Genomic DNA, 21,787 nt, shown 5'->3' with positions numbered 1-21,787 from the left:
TTCCCTTAGAGGGTGGTGGAGTGGGCCTTGTTCACCTGTTCGTGCATCAACTCGTTTCCCGTTTTTTCTTTTTCAAATCGGCAAACGACCCGTTTCTGGTAGCTGTGCTCATTAGGCGGCTTAGTTTTCATTTGCCTTACTTATTCGCACCGACTGTGCAGGCTCGTGAGGGGACTTTATGGGGATTTCTTAAGGAGGTTGCTGACACTTTCAATTTTCTCACTGTGCGCTTCTCTTTAGATTACCTGTATAGCCTCTCGAGAAAGCAGATGACCCAGGCTCTCACTGAGTCTTTGTTCCCTACACCATTGTATCGGCAGCCTTATCTGGGGTCTTTGGACATCAGTGTTCTAAAGCGTGTTAGGCGCATGTGCATTCAGGCAGCCGCTAAAACGTTCTTTTTCAAACTACACACAGCGACGCTGCCTGTCAAGACATTTCTTAATGACAAGGGGATGTTTGTACCCTGGAATGTGAATTGTCGTCTGTGTAACGTGCCTGAGACAATTGATCATTGCTTCATCCTGTGCCGTGATGCCATGTCCTTTTGGGACATACTACAACGAACTCTTAAGAAGGACATTGAAATTACACCATACACTATTAGATTTTTGCCTGTTGACAAAAACTCTGTTGTGCCTTATGACGTGATTCAGTCTTTGGAAAAGCCGTATGATGGACAGACATGCCGAGCCACCAAGATCGTCCAAATCTGTGTTTCGGGAACAGTGTGCGTTGGTGAGGAGTGTATATGCTGCTCGCGACGAACCTCCAAGCTGGCTGCCGTGCCTAGATGCTTGTGTGTGCCTCACTGAATTTTGATGTTTTGATGGGGATGCAGTGGTGAGTTAGGGCTATGGGGGGCTCATATTAAGCAGCCCGGTAACTTGAGACGCGAACTAGTCTGATTGAAGTTTCCTCCTTTCTACAGAAGTTCTTCCATGCAATAAAGAAAAAAAATGGTCAGAATGGACGAGCGGTCTAAGGCGCCAGATTTAAGCTCTGGTCCTCGTAAGAGGGCGTGGGTTCGAACCCCAGTTCTGACAACATTCCTTTTTTTGCTTTGGGTTTTTTTGGCCCTACAGTGAACGTTACACGTACACAGCACTAACATATATTTATTAAGCAGCACTGCCCTGCTTTTTTTTTCATTTTTTGCTCTGTAGTCAGATAGAAATTAAACAATTACAGGACTGCACTTATGTCTGCTTAAATGTGCACTAAGAGGAATCTGAACTCGTCTTTTTACTGCAGGAACTCGGTCTACACGTTCTGAGCATTCTTATAAACTTCGAATTATTTTCCTGTGTATCCGATTTCTCTAATTTAAATCGGATTAAACGTCCCGGCTCCCGCCTTTCTTTTTTTAACTCAACGCTGAAGGTAGGAAGAGTCAACCAACGCAAGGAGTGCCGCTCAGCCAGTCCCGTGGCGGCTTGCCGCTGTATCATCGGCTTATTGATACGTAAACCAGAGTCCACGCGTATTTTTACTTCCGTGGGCCTAGTTTGCTGCTATGGTGTCTGCGACTGGAACTATTCAGTCACAGAAACCTAAAAACAAAACAAAAGCGAAAGAGAAATGTCACGCGACTGTCTGAAAGGCACTCCATGCGTTGAATGACTCCTGCTACCTTCAGCGTTGGGTTAAAAAACCTGGCCCTCCTTGGTTTTCTTAGCAGCCGCCACCCCGGTGCCGCTCGAATTTGTTTGTTTTCAAAACAAACGTTGGAGGCGAAATTCTAGAGGTGGTTTTGGGGAAAGGAAATGTCGCAGCATCCGTCTCACATATCGGTGGACTCAGGAACCGCACCAAAAGGGAAGGAATAAAGGAGGGACTGAGAGAACAAAGGAAGAGGTGCCTTAGTGGAGTGCTCCGAAATAATTTCGACCACCTGGGGACCTTTAACGTGCACTGACATCGCACAGCACACCGACGCCTTTGCGTTTCGCCTCTATCGAAACGAGGCCGCCGCGGTAAGGTTCGTATAGTAACCGAGCGTCCTAACCACTGAGCCACCACGGCGGGTCTGGTTTAAAAGCCAGGAAAATTTAAAAGTGGTTTAAAAGCCAGTTTAAAATTTTCCTCCACGTGTAGCAGTGTTTTCGTGCAGAAGAGAACCGAGAAAATATCTTATATTTTCTTAGCTCCAGCTTGGTTAAAGCGGATAAAGAAAGCTCAGTACGAAACTAGAGCAGACCTGTACTACGTCCCGCATTCGTTCAAGCGGGAACTGGAAAGCAAGCACGAGGTTGTGGCTAAGCCCCGAATTGTTCTTCAACTGAATGATAACGCAAATTATGCGCACTTTTCCTGCTTTTTTGCCACCGCCATTATTCATGATGTTGTCTGGAATAATATGTTTTTAAGGACCACTAGGCTGTTTCCGTTTTTTTTCTAGACTTCCATGCCTTAGAAAATAAGATTTTTTCCTAATTTCTGTCTTTTATTTTTCAGTCCTCCACTCACTAGTGGCGACCTGCGAGATTGTGATGAAAAGATATGGACAGGAGAGCTAGGATTTCCTTCCGTCAGATCAGACAGACGGGTGCAGTCGTGCAACGATGCTTTGTGCTCCACCGAACAGGATCTGCGCGATCATGTCACAGATGTTGACTCCGAGTGCGAAGCACCTTGCCATGAGGATGAACATGAAAGGGCTGAAGATGAATCAACTACTGCGCGGTCATTCTTGAAAAATCGCTGGAAAGATCGCTGAAAACAAAATTGCAGCAGAGTAAGCTGCGATTCACAAGAAACAACCGAGCAGCCCGGCAATGTTGTCACCAACTATATCTGAACAAGCAGCCAGCGGTGGCTTAATAGAGCCCCAACGGCATTCGTGACATGAATACAAGCACCGCTGGTCGCTAATTATGAACAGCGCCATGCGCATCGGGAAAGGCCCGTAGCTTCCCCTTTTTGGAGGGATAATTTGGCGTGCAAGAACTATAACTCGCGCAACACGTGCTACAGTGAGGAACAGGAGACATGAAGCAGCTTGCATTGAACCGCGCTATTAGGCTTCGGTAACTCAGGCAGCGTGAAGGTTACTGTTGTAAGCCCCGGTACCGCTGACACAACGACGAATGCACGCGCGCTTCCTTCGCAGTCTTAACAGTCTTTTCCGGTACTATATGTGTGGCATGGAATGTAGAAGTGGTGCGAAGGCCGAAGGCAGAAACTCAAAACGGGGTATACAAAGGTGCTCGTTGGATCAGCCGGTTCCCTCCGGGCAGTAAGCGTTAAAGATGAATCAGCGCTAGACAGGAAGTTGCTTGAACCGGCACGTCGCACTGCGCTACTGTGCATGGCGCTTTCTTTTTGGCCATTTTGTTCCGTACCTCTTCGAAAGTGGTAAACAAAGGCTCATTCATTCATTCAGACGATGGCCGAATTTAGTGTGCGACCCACTCCTTGTGAGACGTCTCAACAGAGTCAATTTCGAACGATCCCGTATGCGAAATTCAGAGGCTTGTGGCTTCCCCTTCAAGTAAGAAAAATAGTAAAGTTGGGTGCACCGGCATCCTGTGCCACATTATCTTTTGCACATGCTCAAGCGCGCTGAGACGGTGGCCAAGCGTGTGCGTGTGTGTGTGGGGTGGGGGGCGCAGGGCGAGCAGGCTTCAAAAAATGAGACAGCCGCCTCTCCTGATTTCTTTCCTTCCTCCATTGGTCTACCGATATACATCTCCGCTAATACATCTCAGGTATGGACTGACGGACGGACAGAAATCTGTGGACAAAGAGAGATGAAAAAGTAGCCACGAAACGCATTGCTGCATTTAAAAAAATTGATTTAAACGCGAAATCCTTTCTCTGTTCACTCATTGTCCCTTCATTTCTCATTTTTATTTCCTTTATTTTCTCAAGTTTTCTATTTCTGGTTTATATTTTTATTTCTTGGGTTTTAACTTTCCACTCCTTGTTTTTATTTTTATTTTTTAATTTCGTGTTCTCGTTTGTTTGTTTTTTCAAACTTTGAATTTCTGTTTTTATTTGTTTACTTATATATTTCATTTCGTTTGACTGACAGGTGAAGCGGATACATCTTGGACACGTTTCTTCCATACTGGTCTTGAGCCCACTCATAACACAAGAAAAACTTCGCCTTAGAAAGCCTGCAAATAATTGGCAGCGGTGACGTCGTTTTCACCGCTTTCCATACGTTTCCTAGGACCGCGGTGTCTAAAGACGTCGTGCAGATTGTTTTCATTAATCGCCGCCAGGATTCACGCTTGCGCAGATCAGTCACACGAAATAAGCTCAATCGCGCTCAGCATTGCGAGGAGGAGGCCAAGGTAAAGGACAGGCGGATGCACTCCTGCAGTGCAAATTGCAACCTTACCAAGTATGTGAAAACTGAGTTGAACAATTACCGTATTTGCCAAAAGTAACCAAGCAGCCACGTCGGTGGCCGGGGCGGGCTTGCAGCCGATCAAAGGTGCTGCTGTCTTCGACGCTGGCCGCTGCTCCCCGGCTGCGAGTGTAAACTGGCGACGTAAGCCTGAGCCCTCACTCAGTACCCCAAATGCGCAAAATTTCTTGCCACACATGCTACCTCTTACTTATCATCCGAGGAAGGAGGGCCACAGCGCGGGCTTACGTCACCCAGTTTACACTCTCAGCCGGGGAGCAGTGGCCAGCGCCTGGAACCGCAGCGCCGCAGCTCGGCTGAGATCCCGCTCCCGCTGCTGTCGCGGCTGCTCGGTTACTTTTGGCAGAAACGCTACATGTATGCACATTCACTTGCACAGAATGAATATATGTTCGTAAAAGCAGTCGCACCGTGGTCAGAATGGCCGAGCGGTCTAAGGCGCCAGATTTAAGCTCTGGTCCTCGTAAGAGGGCGTGGGTTCGAACCCCACTTCTGACAACATTCCTTTTTTTGCTTTGGGTTTTTTTGGCCCTACAGTGAACGTTACACGTACGCAGCACTAACATATATTTATTAAGCAGCACTGCCCTGCTTTTTTTTCTTCATTGTTTGCTCTGTAGTCGGATAGAATTAAAAAAGTTACAAGACTGCACTTCTGTCTGCTTAAATGTGAACTAACAGGAATCTGAACTCGTCTTTTTACTGCAGGAACTCGGTCTACACGTTCTGAGCATTCTTATAAACTTCGAATTATTTTCCTGTGTATCCGAACTCTCTAAGTTAAATCGGATTAAACGTCCCGGCTCCCGCCTTTCTTTTTTTTAACTCAACGCTGAAGGTAGGAAGAGTCAACCGACGCAAGGAGTGCCGCTCAGCCAGTCCCGTGGCGCCTTGCCGCTGTACCATCGGCTGAGTGATACGTAAACCAGAGTCCACGCGTATTTTTACTTCCGTAGGCCTAGTTTGCTGCTATGGTGTCTGCGACTGGAACTATTCAGTCAGAGAAACCTAAAAACAAAACAAAAGCGAAAGAGAAATGTCACGCGACGGTCTGAAAGGCACTCCATGCGTTGAATGACTCCTGCTACCTTCAGCGTTGGGTTAAAAAACCTGGCCCTCCTTGGTTTTCTTAGTAGCCTCGAGCAGCCGCCACACCGGTGCCGCTCGAATTTGTTTGTTTTTAAAACAAACATTGGAGGCGAAATTCTAGAGGTGGTTTGGGGGAAAGAAAATGTCGCAGCATCCGTCTCACATATCGGTGGACACAGGAACCGCGCCATAAGGGAAGGGATAAAGGAGGGACTGAGAGAACAAAGGAAGAGGTGCCGTAGTGGAGTGCTCCGAAATAATTTCGACCACCTGGGGACCTTTAACGTGCACTGACATCGCACAGCACACCGGCGCCTTTGCGTTTCGCCTCTATCGAAACGAGGCCGCCGCGGTAAGGTTCGTCTGTAACCGAGCGTCCTAACCACTGAGCCACCACGGCGGGTCTGGTTTAAAAGCCAGGAACTTTTAAAAGTGGTTTAAAAGCCAGTTTAAAAATTTCCTCCACGTGTAGCAGTGTTTTCGTGCAGAAGAGAACCGAGAAAATATCTTATATTTTCTTAGCTCCAGCTTGTTTAAAGCGGATAAAAAAAGCTCAGTACGAAACTAGAGCAGACCTGTACTTCGTTCCGCATTCGTTCAAGCGGGAACTGGAAAGCAAGCACGATGTTTTGGCTAAGCCCCGAATTGTTCTTCAACTGAATGATAACGTGCATTATGCCCACTTTTCCTGCTTTTTTTGTCACCGCCATTATTCTTGATGTTGTCTGGAATAATTGTTGAATATGTTTTTAAGGACCACTACGCTGTTTCCGTTTTTTTAGACTTCCATGCCTTAGAAAATAGGATTTGTTCCTAATTTCTGTCTTTTATCTTTGAGCCCTCCACTCACTAGTGGCGACCTGCGAGATTGTGATGAAAATAAATGGACAGGAGAGCTAGGATTTCCTTCCGTCAGATCAGACAGACGGGCGCAGTCGTGCAACGATGCTTTGTACTCCACCGAACAGGATCTGCGCGATCATGTCACAGATGTTGATTCCGAGCGCGAAGCACCTAGCTATGAGGATGAACATAAAAGGGCTGAAGATGAATCAACTACTGCGCGGTCAGGCTTGAAAAATCGCTGGAAAGGTCGCTGAAAACAAAATTGCAGCAGAGTAAGCTGCGATTCACAAGAAACAACCGAGCAGCCCGGCAATGTAGACACCAACTATATCTGAACAAGCAGCCAGCGGTGGCTTAATATAGCCACAACGGCATTCGAGACATGAATGCAAGCACCGCTGGTCGCTAATTGTGAACAGCGCCATGCGCATCGGGAAAGGCCCGTAGCTTCCCCTTTTTGGAGGGATAATTAGGCGCGCAAGAACTATAACTCGCGCAACACGTGCTACTGTGAGGAACAGGAGACATGAAGCAGATTGCATTGAACCGCGCTATTAGGCTTAGGTAACTCACGCAGCGTTAAGGTTACTGTTGTAAGCCTCGGTACCGCTGACACAGCGACGAATGCACGCACGCTTCCTTCGCAGTCTTAACAGTCTTTTCCGATACTATATGTGTGGCATGGAAGGTAGCAGTGGTGCAAAGGCCGAAGGCAGAAGCTCAAAACGGAGTATACAAAGGTGGTCGTTGGCTCAGCCGGTTCCCTGCGGGCAGTAAGCGTTAAAGATGAATCAGCGCTAGACAGGAAGTTGCTTGAACCGGCACGTCGCACTGCGCTACTGTGCATGGCGCTTTCTTTTTGGCCATTTTGTTCAGTACCTCTTCGAAAGTGGTAAACAAAGGCTGATTCATTCATTCAGACGATGGCCGAAATTAGTGTGCGACCCACTCCTTGTGAGACGTCTCAACAGAGTCAACTTCGAACGATCCCGTATGCGAAATTCAGAGGCTTGTGGCTTCCCCTTCAAATCAGAAAAATAGTAAAGTTGGGTGCACCGGCATCCTGTGCCGCATTATCTTTTGCACATGCTCAAGCGCGCTGAGACGGTGGCCAAGCGTGTGCGTGTGTGTGTGGGGTGGGGGGCGCAGGGCGAGCCGGCTTCAAAAAATGAGACATAGCCGCCTCTCCTGATTTCTTTCCTCCCTCCATTGGTCTACCGATATACATCTCCGCTAATACATCTCAGGTATGGACTGACGGACGGACAGAAATCTGTGGACAAAGAGAGATGAAAAAGTAGCCACTAAACGCATTGCTCCATTTAAAAAAATCGATTTAAACGCGAAATCCTTTCTCTGTTCACTCATTGTCCCTTCATTTCTTATTTTTATTTCCTTTATTTTCTCAAGTTTTCTATTTCTGGTTTATATTTTTATTTCTTGGGTTTTAACTTTCCACTCCTTGTTTTTATTTTTATTTTTTAATTTCGTGTTCTCGTTTGTTTGTTTTTCAAACTTTGAATTTCTGTTTTTATTAATTTACTTATATCTTTCATTTCGTTTGACTGACAGGTGGAGCGGATACATCTTGGACACGTTTCTTCCATACAGGTCTTGAGCCCACTCATAACACAAGAAAAACTTCGCCTTAGAAAGCCTGCAAATAATTGGCAGCGGTGACGTCGTTTTCACCGCTTTCCATACGTTTTCTAGGACCGCGGTGTCTAAAGACGTCGTGCAGATTGTTTTAATTAGTCGCCGCCAGGATTCGCGCTTGCGCAGATCGGTCACACGAAAGAAGCTCAATCGCGTTTAGCGTTGCGAGGAGTAGGCCAAGGTAAAGGACAGGCGGATGCACTCCTGCAGTGCAAATTGTAACCTTACCAAGTATGTGAAAACTGAGTTGAACAATTACCGTCTTTGCCAAAAGTAACCGAGCAGCCACGTCGGTGGCCGGGGCAGGCTTGCAGCCGATCAAAGGTGCTGCTGTCTTCGACGCTGGCCGCTGCTCCCCGGCTGCGAGTGTAAACTGGCGACGTAAGCCTGAGCTCTCGCTCAGTACCCCAAATGCGCAAAATTTCTTGCCACACATGCTACCTCTTACTTATCATCCGAGGAAGGAGGGCCACAGCGCGGGCTTACGTCACCCAGTTTACACTCTCAGCCGGGGAGCAGTGGCCAGCGCCTGGAACCGCAGCGCCGCCGCTCGGCTGAGTGCCCGCTCCCGCTGCTGTCGCGGCTGCTCGGTTACTTTTGGCAGAAACGCTACCTGTATGCACATACACTTGCACAGAATGAATATATGTTCGTAAAAGCAGTCGCACCGTGGTCAGAATGGCCGAGTGGTCTAAGGCGCCAGATTTAAGCTCTGGTCCTCTTAAGAGGGTGTGGGCTCGAACCCCACTTCTGACAACTTTCCTTTTTTAGCTTTGGCTTATTTTGGACCTACAGTGAACGTTACACGTACGCAGCACTAACATATTTTTATTAAGCAGCACTGCCCTGTTTTTTTTTCATTTTTTGCTCTGTAGTCGGATACAATTAAAAAATTACAGGACTGCACTTATGTCTGCCTAAATGTGCACTAAGAGGAATCTGAACTCGTCTTTTTACTGCAGGAACTCGGTCTACACGTTCTGAGCATTCTTATAAACTTCGAATTATTTTCCTGTGTATCCAATTTCTCTAATTTAAATCGGATTAAACGTCCCGGCTCCCGCCTTTCTTTTTTTAACTCAACGCTGAAGGTAGGAAGAGTCAACCAACGCAAGGAGTGCCGCTCAGCCAGTCCCGTGGCGGCTTGCCGCTGTACCATCGGCTGAGGGATACGTAAACCAGAGTCTACGCGTATGTTTACTTCCGTGGGCCTAGTTTGCTGCTATGTTGTCGGCGACTGGAACTATTCAGTCACAGAAACCTAAAAACAAAACAAACGCGAAAGAGAAATATCACGCGACTGTCTGAAAGGCACTCCATGCGTTGATTGACTCCTGCTACCTTCAGTGTTGGGTTAAAAAACCTGGCCCTCCTTGGTTTTCTTAGTAGCTTTTTGTCGGGGCTCCTCGAGCAGCCCCCACCCCGGTGCCGCTCGAATTTGTTTGTTTTTAAAACAAACGTTGGAGGCCAAATTCTAGAGGCGGTTTTGGGGAACGGAAATGTCGCAGCATCCGTCTCACATATCGGTGGACACAGGAACCGCGCCATAAGGGAAGGGATAAAGGAGGGACTGAGAGAACAAAGGAAGAGGTGCCGTAGTGGAGTGTTCCGAAATAATTTCGACCACCTGGGGACCTTTAACGTGCACTGACATCGCACAGCACACCGGCGCCTTTGCTTTTCGCCTCTACCGAAACGCGGCCGCCGCGGTAAGGTTCGTATAGTAGCCGAGTGCCCTAACCACTGAGCCACCACGGCGGGTCTGGTTTAAAAGCCAGGAAATTTTAAAACTGGTTTAAAAGCCAGTTTCAAAATTTCCTCCACGTGTAGCAGTGTTTTCGTGCCGAAGAGAGCTGACAAAATATCTTATGTTTTCTTAGCTCCAGCTTGGTTAAAGCGGATAAAAAGCTCAGTATGAAACTAGAGCAGACATGTACTTCGTTCCGCATTCGATCAAGCGGGAACTGGAAAGCAAGCACGATGCTGCGGCTAAGCCCCGAATTGTTCTTCAACTGAATGATAACGTGCATTATGCCCACTTTTCCTGCTTTTTGTCACCGCCATTATTCATGACGCTGTCTGGAATAATTGTTGAATATGTTTTTAAGGACCACTAGGCTGATTCCGTCTTTTTTCTAGACTTCCATGCCTTAGAAAAAAGATTTTTTCCTAATTTCTGTCATTTATTTTTGACCCCTCCAATCACTAGTGGCGACCCGCGAGATTGTAATGAGAAATGAACAGGAGAGCTAAGATTTCCTTCCGTCAGATCAGACAGACGGGCGCAGTCGTGCAACGATGTTTTGGGCTCCACCGAACAGGATCTGCGCGATCATGTCACAGATGTTGACTCCGAGTGCGAAGCACCTAGCTATGAGGATGAACATGAAAGGGCTGAAGATGAATCAACTACTGCACGGTCAGGCTAGGAAAATCGCTACAAAGGTCGCTGAAAACAAAAGTGCAGCAGAGTAAGCTGTGATTCTCAAGAAACAACCGAGCAGCCCGGCAATGTAGACACCAACAATATCTGATCAAGCAGCCAGCTGTGGCTTAATAGAGCCACACCGGCATTCATGACATGAATACAAGCACTGCTGGTCGCTAATTGTGAACAGCGCCATGCGCATCGGGAAAGGCCCGTAGCTGCCCCTTTTTTGGAGGGATAATTATGCGCGCAAGAATTATAACTCGCGCAACACGTGCTACAGTGACGAACAGGAGACATGAAGCAGCTTGCATTAAACCGCGCTATTAGGCTTTGGTAACTCAGGCAGCGTCAAGGTTACTGTTGTAAACCTCGGTACCGCTGACACAGCGACGAATGCACGCATGCTTCCTTCGCAGTCTTAACAGTCTTTTCCGATACTATTTGTGTGGCAGGGAAGGTAGCAGTGGTGCAAAGGCCGAAGGCAGAAGATCAAAACGGGGTATACAAAGGTGCTCGTTGACTCAGCCGGTTCCCTCCGGGCAGTAAGCGTTAAAGATGAATCAGCGCTAGACAGGAAGTTGCTTAAACCGGCACGTCGTACTGCGCTACTGTGCATGGCGCTTTCTTTTTGGCCATTTTGTTCAGTACGTCTTCGAAAGTGGTAAACAAAGGCTCATTCATTCATTCTGACGATGGCCGAAACTAGTGTGCGACCCACTCCTTGTGAGACGTCTCAACAGAGTCAACTTCGAACGATCCCGTATGCGAAATTCAGAGGCTTGTGGCTTCCCCTTCAAGTGAGAAAAATAGTAACGTTGGGTGCACCGGCATCCTGTGCCGCATTACCTTTCGCACATGCTCAAGCGTGCTGAGACGGTGGCCAAGCGTGTGCGTGTGTGTGTGGGGTGGGGGCGCAGGGCGAGCCGGCTTCAGAAAATGAGACATAGCCACCTCTCCTGATTTCTTTCCTCCTTCCATGGGTCTACCGGTATACAGCTCCGCTAATACATCTCAGGTATGGACTGACGGACGGACAGGAATCTGTGGACAAAGAGAGATGAAAAAGTAGCCGATAAACGAATTCCTGCATTTAAAAATTGATTTAAACGCGAAATCCTTTCTCTGTCCACTCATTGTCCCTTCATTTTTCATTTTTATTTCCTTTATTTTCTCAAGTTTTCTATTTCTGGTTTATTTTTTTATTTCTTGTGTTTTCAATTTCCGCTCCTTGTTTTTATTTTTATTTTTAATTTCGTGTTCTCGTTTGTTTTTATTTCAAACTTTGAATTTCTGTTTTATTCATTTACTTATATATTTCATTTCGTTTGACTGACAGGTGGAGCGGAAACTTCTTGGACGCGTTTCTTCCGTACAGGTCTTAAGCCCACTCATAATACAAGAAAAACTTCGCCTTAGAACGTGCAAGTAATTGGCAGCGGTGACGTCGTTTTCACCGCTTTCCATACGTTTCCTAGGACCGCGGTGTCTAAAGACGTCGTGCAGATTGTTTTCATTAGTCGCCGCCAGGATTCGCGCTTGCGCAGATCGGTCACACGAAATAAGCTCAATCGCGCTCAGCCTTGCGACGAGAAGGCCAAGGTAATGGACAGGCGGATGCACTCCTGCAGCGCAAATTGTAGCCTTACCAAGTATGTGAAAACTCAGTTGAACAATTACCGTCTTTGCCAAAAGTAACCGAGCAGCCACGTCGGTGGCCGGGTCGGGCTTGCAGCCGATCAAAGGTGCTGCTGTCTTCGGCGCTGGCCGCTGCTCCCCGGCTGCGACTGTAAACTGGCGACGTAAGCCTGAGCCCTCGCTCAGTACTCCAAATGCGGAAAATTTCTCGCCACACATGCTAATTGCTTTCTTCTTATCATACGAGGAAGGAGGGCCACAGCGCGGGCTTACGTCACCCAGTTTACTCTCGCAGCCTGGGAGCAGTGGCCAGCGCCTGGGACCGCAGCGCCGCCGCTGGGCTGAGAGCCCGCTCCCACTGCTGTCGCGGCTACTCGGTTACTTTTGGTAGAAACGCTACATGTATGCACATAGGCTTGCACACAATCAATATATATGTTCGTAAAAAAAGTCGCACCGTGGTCAGAATTGCCGAGCCATTTCCGGACCCCGAGGCGAACGGACGTGTGTGTCATGGGCTCCGTAGGAGCGGCTTCAGCGGCCCAGCAAGGCCGCGGTAACAGTATTTCTGGCTGTGATGACCCGGATTATCAAGTGCTTTTGCCTCAGCTACCTACAAGGCGAGTTGTTTTGAACACTCTTTTTTTGCATGCCGATGTGCGTGAAAGGCCATACTATGTGTAAGACTTCCGTGACACACTGGCTAGCCTAGGCCTACTGTCTGAAGTTATCGCCCTGGGGGCGTATCGGATGAGTCATGTATGGGCGGTAACCTTCAAAAACGGAGACGGCGTGCATAAGCTTTTGGCTTTGAAGCAATTGACCGTGAAGAAAAGGCGGTGCGTTCTGATAGATCCTAACAACCAAGCTTTGCGTATCAAGCTTCACTGGATGCTTCCCAACGTACTGGACGATGACATACGGGCGGCGCTTTTGCCGTACGGCAGAGTGACGGACGTTTCCCTTGAACGTTGGCGTGCTCAAGGTGTGCAAGACAAAGCGTCCCCGACACGCTTGGTGGCCTTAAATTTGAAGACGGGCGTGACAGTGGATGACCTGCCCCATCAGATCCGTGTTTCAGGTGAACTGGCGCTTGTTGTGGTGCCCGGTAGGTCCCCGCTATGCTTGCGCTGTCGCAATACCGGCCACATTCGAAGCGACTGCCGCGTGCCACGCTGCGCACTATGCCACCGATGCGGCCACGGAGAAGAGCAGTGCGTGAAGACGTATGCTTCTGTCACGCAGAAAGCTGCAAGGGTTCTAGACGTCAACGGCCTGCTGCAGGATGAACCCGAAGTTGAGGAAGCTTCGAAAGGAGAAGTGGAGAAGAGCGGTGAGGACGCGAAGTCTCCAGAAGAGAAGTTCGGAGGCGACCCCAAGGCCAAGGCCAGTGATTCTCCGTCTCTCACTGCTTCTGAACCGGAGCCCACTGCGACGAACACGACTGCGGGCGCAATCTCTCTAAGCTCGTACGACGGAAGAATTGCTACGGATAAAGCTGAGGCAATGGACGCCAGCGAGATAGGCACAAGTGGTGCGGTGGTGAAGAGAACTCATGACGAGTTAGCTACCCAGGATGTACAACCGAGCGAGCCGAACAACGATGAACCCCCGCCAAAGACGCCGGGTGTGCGTCGACCGACGCTGCGCCCGCAACCGAAAATCCCGCCGGATAGGCGTTCGGCGGTGACGCCCACTTAGCACACAAACTTGGTGTCGTCGAAGGTGCCGGGCTACTACGGATTCAAAATGGACGGAATCACTGAAGCTACGAGCGACACATTCGAAGTACGGCTGAAGACGTTACTGGACTTCTTTTTGGTATGTCATGCTGTTATTTTTCACCTTAGAAGTGATAGAAAAGTGTCAGGCATGTTTGTAATGACATCATTGGTATCATGCTTCTTGATTCAAAATAGCAAATAACATAAATTCTTCGCTACGCATAGCGACAATCAATGTTAGGGGCTTGGCTGCAAGGCGAGGGCAATACCAGCTTAGTCGCCTCTGCATAAAGAATGAGTTAGATCTAATTGCCGTACAAGAAACAAAGGTGGAAAAACAAGAGCAGACTGATCATATGGTGTCCCCTTTCACAACGATTTATAATGTCTGTGTATGCCATGCCGTTGGAAAATCTGCTGGTTGTGCTGTATTGATACGCAAAAGTGTGGGGATTATTGAGGAAATGATTACTGTGTCTGAAAATGGTCGCCTCATCGTCTTGGATTTTTCGTTGTCGGGAGAAAAGTGCCGTCTGTGTTTGTCGATACCCCGAACAATGTCAGTGAGAGATGTATTTTCTTTGAACACCTTAATCAGTGTCTGCCTTGTGAAAGGCATCTTATTCTGCTGGGAGATTTTAATTGCGTTTCTTTTCTGAGGATAGATCTAGAGTAGCATACGTACATGATAGGAGCGCCGAGTGGGCGGCCGCGTTTCACTCACACCCAACAAGGTAGTCAAGCAAGGCTTGACAGAGTTTACGTGTCCCTCGCTCTAATTCCCCTTTGCGATAGTTACAACGTTATACCTGTTTCATTCTCTGATCACAGCCTTGTGAGTTTCAACATTGGCAATAAGCAAAAGCAGCCACGATTTAACTGGCACCTCTGGAAGTTGAACGCTAAATTGCTCAATGATGAACCTTTTGTTGAAGCAGTTGAGGAAAAACTAGGGCGGCTAGTGAATGATCAGCCAGAAAACTATTCGACTGCCTGGGAACAATTCAAAAATGAAGTTAAAATGGCAGCGATTGAAAGAGCAAGCATCAGGCGTCGAAATGAGATGAAGAATGAAAAAGATCTTCAGCGCCTACTAGAACACTTGCTAAACGCAGTGATTTTGGAGCCTAAAAAAGTGGCAGACGAAATAAAAAAACCAAGAGTGAACTTGAGTTGATAGACAATTAAAGATATAAGGCAGCTATGATTCGTGCCCGGGGCGAACGATTATGGCTTGGGGAAGCACCGAATAAACGCTCTCTTAGTGACGAGAAAAGGTATGCATCAAAAAATGAAATCAAACAGATCCGCTATAAGAACGAGATGACGGGCGAGCAGAAAAAGATAGAGCAGGCGTTCGTGGAATATTATCGCGAGTTGTTTAGCAACGTTACTCGTGTAAGCGACACTTTCATTACTGAATTCATGACTTATCTGCCAAAGATAGCACACGATGTCAGAGACAGCCTTGAGGAAGAGATAAGTGTTCGCGAAATCGAGGCCGCTATCGGCGAATTTCCGGCAGGAGAGTCCCCGGGACCAGACGGCTTGGGAGCCACATTTTACAAGGTTTTCGCCCATCAACTGGCATGTGTTTTACACCGCGTTATCAATGGGGCGTATAAAACAAGGCAAGTGCCACCGCCCTTCAGAGCTGCTCATGTCGTTTTGATCCCTAAGACGGATGACAGTGACAAGCTGCTGTCAGTAGGTTCATACAGGCCTATCAGCCTTACGAACACCGATTACAAAGTGTTTATGAAAGTGCTCGCGAAACGGCTGCAAAGGGTGATCAAGCACTTAGTTGGGCCGCATCAAACATGTGGCATCAAAGGGCGAACGATTTTCACGAACACTCACGTAGCAAGAAATGTGTTAGAATGCTGCGACGACATGGACGGCCAAGTTGCCATGTTGCAACTAGATTTGGCGAAAGCTTTCGACAGGGTGTCACACGAGGTCCTCTTCTGCGTATTGAAGCATGCAAATGTAGGCAGCGCAATTTTAGACGGTGTAATGATGGCCTTCGAGATTGCTGTACCCAGCTAATAATAAATAAGTCATTAACAGAAAGAGTCCCAGTGCAATCTTGAGTAAGGCAAGGATGCCCACTGTCTCCCCTCTTGTTTGCTGTATATGTCGAACCCTTTTGTTTAGCCGTAATTCACCAAACATCAATACGAGGCTTCAAAGTGCATTCTACGGAGGTAAAACTGTTGGCGTATGCTGATGACATAGCCGTATTTTGTCAAGATTGCGAGAGTGTGTTAGAAGTAGTCAACCTTGCTAAGGCTTTCTGTAAGCTAACGGGCTCAGAGATAAACTGGGAAAAGAGTGTTGGTATATGGCACGGTAACTGGGACATCAAGCCAGAAAGGTTTGCTTGTACGACATGGACAGGCACACCTAGGACGTACCTCGATGTGCCTTTCGAGCACTACCAGGAACCCGCAAGGTACTGGAGCAACGCAACGGAAAAAATGAAGAAGAGGACAGGAAACTGGCAGGGTCGCGGCCTTTCAATGTTTGCGCGTGCCTCTGCGTGCAATTTGTTTTTAATCGCTAAAGTTTGGTATGTGTTGCAAGTGCTGATTATGTCCCGCACAAATGTGCAGAAAATGCATCGGGTTTTTGCTGTGTTTATATGGGGCTCAACATGGGAAAGGGTGAGTCGTGCCAACCTTTTTCGCAAAGTCCGCAATGGAGGCCTAGGTCTTTCTCATTTGTTTATCAGACAGATTGTGTCGCGTTTTTTTTTCTGTGGGACCAAAGCGACAGTTTTTTGCGCACAGTCATACAAGTGCGACTTGCGAAAGCGCTCCCTGAATTTATGGTGGCTACAAGTGATATAAGATGTCGCCGTGTGACTGGTTGCTTTCATGGAGTTGTTTCTTTCCGCATGTTGCATACAAGGTTTTCAATGGATTACCTATGTTCTGTCACGAAGAAGAAACTGTACGCGGACTTAATTGCAAATGTACTGCCGACACCATTGTACAGGTCTGTTTACTGTGGTGGCCCAGGAGAGGACGTTTTAAAACGGGTTAGAAAAATGCCGATAAGACCTTCTGTCTAATCCTTTTTCTTTAAGCTGCACACGAACACATTACCTGTAAAAGCGTGGCTAGATCAGAAAGGGATATTTGTATCCTGGACAATCAACTGCTTACTCTGCAAAAAACCAGAAACTATTGAACACGTATTTATTGACTGCTGGGACCCTATATTCCACTGCGACATTCTGCAGCGAACCCTTAAGAAACAACTGCCAATAACGCCATACGGGATCCGGTTTCTCCCAGTTAAATGTGATGAAGGCATTCCCTTTGATATGTTGATGCTACTGGGCCTCCACAGTCTGTGGCAAACCCGAATGGCAGTCCGCCATGCTGATGTTACTGCTCACTCTGTACGCGAAAACTTCAACCAGCATATGATCTACATGAGAGAAGTCAATCACGCGTTACCTGACTCCCCTGACTGGATTAATGTATTTGATGATTTGGTGTGCCTGAAGATATTTTAACCCTACTCCTCCAACCGAAGACTGGCTGGTGTGTTTTGTCTGTACATTGAATGTGATCATACCGGTAATAAAGAAAAAAAAAGTGGTCGGAATGGCCGAGCGGCCTAAGGCGCCAGATTTAAGCTCTGGTCCTCGCAACAGGGCGTGGGTTCAAACCGCACTTATGACATCGTTCCTTTTTTAGCTTTCGCTTATTTTGGACCGACAGTGAACGTTACACGTACGCAGCACTAACATATTTTTATTCAGCAGCACTGCCCTCTTTTTTTTCATTTTTTGCTCTGTAGTCGGATACAAGTAAAAAATTACAGGACTGCACTTAAGTCTGCTTAAATGTGTACTAAGAGGAATCTGAACTCGTCTTTTTACTGCAGGCACTCGGTCTACACGTTCTGAGCATTCTTATAAACTTCGAATTATTTTCCTGTGTGTCCGATTTCTGTAATTTAAATCGGATTAAACGTCCCGGCTCCCGCCTTTCTTTTTTTAACTCAACGCTGAAGGTAGGAAGAGTCAACCAACGCAAGGAGTGCCGCTCATCCAGTCCCGTGGCGGCTTGCCGCTGTACCATCGGCTGAGTGATGCGTAAACCAGAGTCCACGCGTATTTTTACTTCCGTGGGCCTAGTTTGCTACTATGTTGTCTGCGACTGGAACTATTCACTCACAGAAAACTAAAAACAAAACAAAAGCGAAAGAGAAATGTCACGCGACTGTCTGAAAGGCACTCCACGCGTTGATTGATTCCTCCTACCTTTAGCGTTCAGTTCAAAAACCTGGCCCTCCTTGGTTTTCTTAGTAGCTTTTTGCCGGGGCTCCTCGAGCAGCCGCCACCCTGGTGCCGCTCTAATTTGTTTGTCTTTAAAACAAACGTTGGAGGCGAAGTTCTAGAGGCCCGTGTACTGTGCGATATCAGTGTACGCTAAAGAACCCCTAGTGGTCGAAATTTCCGGAGCCCTTCAACACGGCGTCCCTCATAGCTCGAGTCGCTTTGGGCCGTTAATCTCAATAAAGAAGTATAAAACAGACGGGGTGAAGTGCATGCTAGAATGGTTATTTTTAATTTCAAGGCTTGCTTGAAGGCTAAACCTCTGCAAGCCGGCCCGAACCGGAACATGGCTCCATATAATAGACTGGGGATCCAGATGCGATTATATCGAACACTATTGCCCATAAGACTTTATTCATTTAACCGGAACGTTGTTCCAATATATGCTACTGATTTCGGTATCTTGAACGCGGGTTCATTGAGTGACGCGGAATTTTATGAAGTTACACTTATGTTTCAGTTACCAGATGGAAAACATGTGTACAAAAATGAAGAGTAGAGCAGTGATCAGCCTCACTTATCGAATGTCCCGATTTTTTTCCTTAGTTCTTTGGGAAAGGTCACCTCGGCGGACACTTGAACCGCACCGTAAGGGAAGAGTTAAAAGAGGGTTAAAAGGGTAGTAGAGGGCTGCGGATTAATTTCGACCGCTGGGGATCCTTCGCCTAAAGCAAGGGTGCGACATTCCTGTAGACCCAATGGGGCCGATTTCTGGATGCGACAGTGGCGGTGCCTGTTAGGGGCGGTAACCGCATGGATTGCTCAAAACTCCCTGAGACAAGCTGAGCCAAGCCAATCCAGAAATCCAATATGGCGGCGCGAGTTTCGGCGGCAGGTTGCGGCCGGTTGCTCGCGCGTTCGTGGTGCTGGCGGGCTCTAGCTGGATTCAAGCTTCGTGCATACTAGGTGACTAACTGCTCCCGCGCTGCTTTCCTGCATGATTTCCCATGTACTTACGTTATGTGCAGCATGTATTTCGACGTGTCTGTTGAGGCGGCATGGTGCATGGTGGCGAGCGGCGCGACTGCATAGCAGCTGCTTAAGGCGCTCGCTCGAGAAGAAAAAGCGTAGACAATTCAGTGAAAACGACACTCGATTAAAGAATACATAAGTATAAACAATGGATGTAAAAAGTGGAGATTCTAGGCATCAGTGGCATGGCAATATCAGTGACAGCCACTCTGAAGAATCAGTATCAGAAAATGCCAGTATGCTACAAAAAGGTACGGTACTATCAAAATAAGTATGGTATACATAACCAAATGCTGCATCAATCAATATATGTGCATGCACAATAACTTTTTACAGATTCAGGCAAATGGCAATCAGGTAAAACATTATCAGGTAAAGCACAGAGGCCGGCGATTTTAAACACCGCAGACTAATCCCCAAGTAAGTATTCTAGTCCATCCGCAGCCTAGTCAGGCAGTGCAAAGGATCCCGTCATGCTGCGCAAGCGCCTAAGGGTTTACTGTGGAATGTTAAAGCTGTAATAAAATTTTTAGTGTTTTATTTGCAAGCAATTCACAAATGAGCACCCCTAAGCGTGCACTTGTAAATTTTTCCGGAAAGAAAACGCGGTGGAAGGCCCATAACTGACTTTTTTGCGTAGCGAATAGATGATTTGCATAGGGTACCTCGATGCCCGCCCGCTTCGAGGCTAGCGGACATCGAGGCACCCTAGATTTGCAAAATGCGCAGCGCCATCTCTTGGCGCTCCAAGACCTAGGCCGCCATCTTGGTTCGGTAGAGAAAACGAAACCGCTTCCCAGCGTTGGGTTGAACGGCTGCGCTCCGTTTGAAATGTGAAATGCCGATGCATTGTTGCGCTACGTTGTGTGCTCTGCAACGACTGTACGATCCGTGCGGGAACCAGGTACGTTTCAGCATCTCGCTTTTTATTTTTTTATACTCTGTGCTAACGTTTTAATAACAGCAAAAGTCACGTGAGGTATCATGTGTCAGCACGCTGACCAGTGCACACCTTTCGCTTTCTGCGCGCATTTTTCACAAAGCTTTACAGGTGATTTCCGGTCAAGGTTGGTTACAGATCAGAGTCTTTCTTCTCTGTGATCAAAATTGGACTCGATTTTGTGCATTTACTCTCCGATAGCGCATAGTCGGTCGGACGTGAACATATCGACGCCTACTTCAACAACGTAACAGCAGAGGAAAATTTCTCCAGCCGGCCTGTGTTGCTCAGTCATGTAGACCATTCGTGAAGAAGCGCGTTCATTTATTTGCTGGCATATCGTGGCCATAGGCACTATAAGTGCGCACCATCTACAAACCTCGATCGCTCGTGCAGTGGAGAACTAAGTGCACTCAAGGAACCATAAGCCGATTAAGGCGGAAGCCGGTACGTTTAATCCGATTTAAATTAGGGAAATCGGCCACACAGGGCAAAAAGTCGCTAAGAATGCTGGGAACGTGTGGCTCGAGTTCCCGCGGTAAAAATACGAGTTCAGATTCCTCTTTACGGCACCCTTAAGAGCGGAAATGCGAAAGCCTTTCCCTGTCCTCTGTTTGTCCCTCTATTTCTCATTTTTAATTTTCTTTATATTTTCCTTTATGTTTGTTTTGTTCTTTGTGTTTTATTTCTTTAATTTGTTTTTATTTTCTCATTGTCAGTTTCATTCTTTATTTCTTATTTATTTTTGTTTTCCTTTTCTCTTAATTTTTTCTATTTAGTTTGATTAACAAGTGAGGTGGACACTTGTACTCGTTTCTTGCGGACAGGTCTTGCGCACACCTATCAGCCAAGAAAGGCTTCCGCCTCAAAAAAGCGGCTGTCACCTAGTTCCGGTAAGCTGGATATACAGGTTGGCCGTGTACTGCCTTGCTGGAGTTATGGACTTGGCGCCGTTTTGGGCACCCGCAGATTTGAAGACCATTGCTAGCCGTGTGCGGCAACCTGGCCAACATCTCTACAAGACTAACCGTGACACTCCGTGGTGCCCTTTCGTGGTGTACTGGTCAGTTGCGAGTCTTCGACCACTTCGTCGCGTCTTCTCGGCGGCAGACGGGGGCTGCTATGATCGGGCTTATTCGAAAGCAGGAATTGCATCGGACCCAGCCAAGAAGCTTCTCGCAGCAAGAAAGGGATGCGAACAGAATCTCTGCTTCTTCCCGGGTTGTGGATCATCGAACAAAGACGGGGGAAGACTCAGCTACTTTCTAGGAAACACCGTAGTGGGAAGGAAACCGTGGCTCCAGCTGTCGAGAGACACGACCTTCATTGAGCTGATGACGACAGCATTAGAAGGAAGGAGTTTCCCGAGGCTGATAGACAATGGATACGTAGCTTATTTCCTCCGCTATCCAGCTGGACCATATAATGGGAGCTTCCGGGAATAGCGAACTCGTCGCTCTCAGCAACCTTAGCTATTGTGAACCGGATTAGTGCTTGTGCTTTTTGCGAGGACAGGTGTACCGGTCTATGCTGGTGAAAGGCTTCGGGGCCGTACACCTGGCTGTTGGATCTCTTTTCCTCAGCTAGGGTTCCAGTGATGCCCTGACCAGGTTCGCTGGCGGGGCGTGATTGGTCAAGCCAGGGAACCACCCTCATAGGGCTGTGTTTAATGCGTGGCATTGTATTTACTCAGAGCTCTTTCTCTCGTTCGACAATTTACAGTAATCTCACCATGTGGATACTTGTACTGTTGTGGACAGAA

At 47.5% G+C, this 21,787-nt stretch overlaps 3 non-coding genes and 1 pseudogene across 3 annotated transcripts; all 4 read left to right on the top strand.

Annotated features, from left to right (window-relative positions):
• Positions 1–962: 962 nt before the first annotated feature.
• On the top strand, positions 963–1,046 carry TRNAL-UAA (transfer RNA leucine (anticodon UAA)). The gene has a single exon. It is a non-coding gene; the product is annotated as a tRNA-Leu (tRNA).
• Positions 1,047–4,792: 3,746 nt separating this feature from the next.
• On the top strand, positions 4,793–4,876 carry TRNAL-UAA (transfer RNA leucine (anticodon UAA)). Its single transcript has one exon. It is a non-coding gene; the product is annotated as a tRNA-Leu (tRNA).
• A 3,765-nt stretch (positions 4,877–8,641) lies between these two features.
• TRNAL-UAA (transfer RNA leucine (anticodon UAA)) lies at positions 8,642–8,725 on the top strand. Its single transcript has one exon. It is a non-coding gene; the product is annotated as a tRNA-Leu (tRNA).
• A 3,823-nt stretch (positions 8,726–12,548) lies between these two features.
• LOC144121820 (uncharacterized) lies at positions 12,549–13,736 on the top strand (annotated as a pseudogene).
• Positions 13,737–21,787: the final 8,051 nt, after the last annotated feature.

This window comes from Amblyomma americanum, chromosome 1 (genome assembly GCF_052857255.1).
Source record: "Amblyomma americanum isolate KBUSLIRL-KWMA chromosome 1, ASM5285725v1, whole genome shotgun sequence".
NCBI classification, from domain to species: Eukaryota; Metazoa; Arthropoda; class Arachnida; order Ixodida; family Ixodidae; genus Amblyomma; species Amblyomma americanum.
The sequence above is the reverse complement of the archived record's forward strand: the minus strand, read 5'-3'. Positions and strand labels throughout refer to the sequence as shown.